This window comes from Rhipicephalus microplus, chromosome X, assembly GCF_043290135.1.
Source record: "Rhipicephalus microplus isolate Deutch F79 chromosome X, USDA_Rmic, whole genome shotgun sequence".
Lineage (NCBI taxonomy): Eukaryota > Metazoa > Arthropoda > Arachnida > Ixodida > Ixodidae > Rhipicephalus > Rhipicephalus microplus.
The window spans coordinates 1,432,686-1,435,434 of record NC_134710.1 but is presented as its reverse complement, the minus strand read 5'-3'; positions in this window follow the sequence as shown (position 1 = coordinate 1,435,434).

Genomic DNA, 2,749 nt, shown 5'->3' with positions numbered 1-2,749 from the left:
TGCGTCGTCAAAAGTAAAAAAAAAAAAAAAAACGCGCATTCGGCACCCTCTTGTGGCAGGCTGTGCGCAGCACAATTAGGTTCGGTTTCGAATTCGAGTTAGACGCATGGACAATTTTCTGGTGTATTTCTCTTGTCATAAATCAAAAGAGGTGTTTACTGATTGCATGTATACTGCAAGCGAGTGGTTGCATACGTTTTGAGGCAGAATATTGTGTGCAAAAAATTAGTTGTCATTTCTTTGAACGTTTTTTTTTATTTCGTTTTAAGCACTGAATATCCCGCGAAGAGTGTTCTCGTATTTTTATCTAAACGTGATGTTTGACAAATGCAACGCGCGTTATGAGTGGCATATGTCAAAAAAATAATGACGATACTGCTTCAGACAGTTTTGTTTTGTTTTTGTAAGGCTTTCGACGCTCTGTATGCTTGCGAGAGTTACCGCTGATTATTTTTTTGTGCCTATTGAGTGGTTGTCACCCGTTTTTTTGTTTTGTTTTTTTTTTGTTCAACTCGAAAGATAGGCTGAAGCCACAGGGCTGACAAATTTTCTGCGTGCTCAATGTGCACCGCTTTGGTTTCGCCTCGATTGGGCCTATTAACTTCGGTGAAACACTTCCCACTACCACTTGCCGGGTTCCCTGGGCCGGCGAAGCGGTGTTTTAAATTGCTCCGCTGCAATGTCACAGCGCCACCATCGAAAATCCCTAGAACAAAAAAGGCAGCACGTGAAAGGCAGCGTCTTCTGCGCCGCGCGGCGCAGCAGTCAGCCCCACACAGAGATGGCTTGTGCGCCGCACAGAAGTGACGTCCCTTTAAAAATTATTCCCTAAAGCTAGTTAAATGTGTAAATTATTCGTGTGTAATGCGGTAAACCTACAAAAATTTTACTAAGCAGGTGTTGAACGAGTCAATTAGCCTAGGTTTGTTATTTAAATACATATTACAAGTATTTTAAATAAAGGGGGCACCATGGGTGCTGCGGCTGCGAAAGGTAAACACTGCGAGATGGTAGCCGCCTGCGATGTGTGTAGGTGGTGAAAACTCCGGCCTTCTGCCTTCTTCCTTTTCCTCATGAACCACTAACAACAACAAAACTCCTATGAAATCGTGACCAGGGCCTAGGCCACTCCCAAGGAGAACTGGAGTGTCGTCGCTGCTTCATGTGATTGCTGGATGCTTAGTTGAACATGGTGGTTGGAGCTAGCGCGGCCGTCCACCGCGCCGCAACTTCATCTGAGTGTGTGCGCCATAAAGTTTCTCAGTATGATGTGCTGGTTACAGTTGTTGGACGTACGGCATTTTCTAGACTGCAATGCCAAGCGTGGTGTTGTCAAAGGTGAAGGTGTTCTTGCTGCCGAGTTTTGCTTGTCGCGAAGGACAAGGTCGACGATGAAATAAATGATTTCGCACAGTTCACGTGTGACTGACCGGACGCACATGCATGAAACCCCAGTGCGTCGGTGAAGTGTTCATAGGATGGATGGAAACAACTTTATTCTAATGTTCTTACGAAGCATGTGATCTCCGAAGGCCAGAGCTACTGCATTGCCGGCTGTTTTGTCAAGTGCGAACTCGTACGGCCGTTCCAATTCGTTGCTACGTGAATGCTCCCGTGCTGTCACAGGCCGCGCGTGGTATTCAGCTAGGCAGACAAGCTGTTATGTAGTTAGATGGGCTGACGCCGTCGGCACTTGTCCTTGGGCATTGTTTATCAAGTGCTGATCGCCTAGAACATTGCGGTGACACGTCAGTATTTTTAAAGAAAGCGGCCTGCCGGTTACCTCGTCAGGTGATGGTACACTGAGCGACATAAAAAAAGTTGTCCGAGACTACGTTGCAGTGCACCTTTCTGTGATCAAAACTTTGATAAACCGTGAAAATCGACATTTCTGACACCTGTGCCAAAAAAACCAATGCAGCCAGCTGCATTCTAGTTTTTTTTTGTCTTTTTGCGTCTCGCCGATTAAGAGTACTAATTCGCAAAACACTTTATCATAATAAATATAGTCAATCCTGCAAGAGTCATCGAAGATCCAATATTAAAGGGCCTGTGGACGGGACCACCACAAGCAGCAAGTCGGGCTGATGAGGAGGTGCAAATGTTAAAACCGTACATGCGTGAACAAAAAAAAAAAAGAGAGAGAGAGAGAAAGTACCGATAACTGTACTGGCACTTGAACCACCGACCTCACCAGTTGATGTGTTGCTTCAACCAAACACGCCACAGCTGCCGATCAGTTTGAGACGGCAAACAAGCCGGTTTTGTATTGTTGTCACGCTAAACCTAACATTTCTTGTTCACTTTTTCGTTTGGACGTAATTTTAACGGCTTTTATCGTTATCCAGACACTCCCGACTATTCAAACAAAGCGCCTAACCAAAAAATGCATGACGTCACTTCTGTGCGGCGCAGCAGCCGTTTCTGTGTGGGGGTGGCTTGTGCATCGCGCGGCGCAGCAGTCTCTGCCAACAAAAAATTCCCAGACAACCATCTTCCTAGTAAGATTCTGGACGACAAATAGACGCTCGCCATCGCGCGTACTCCATTGCGGTCTATGGGGGTTCCGCCCTATTTGCGTTTGATTGCTGACAACTGAACAAATAACTATTTTACTGACAAGTGAACAAATTTTTATTATCTTTTGCACTCAAATAGCTTTTTTGAACAAATAATAACTAAAATTTTGTTTTGTATACTTTATAGTTGCGTTTTACACGCAACTATAAAATATACAAAACAAAATTTT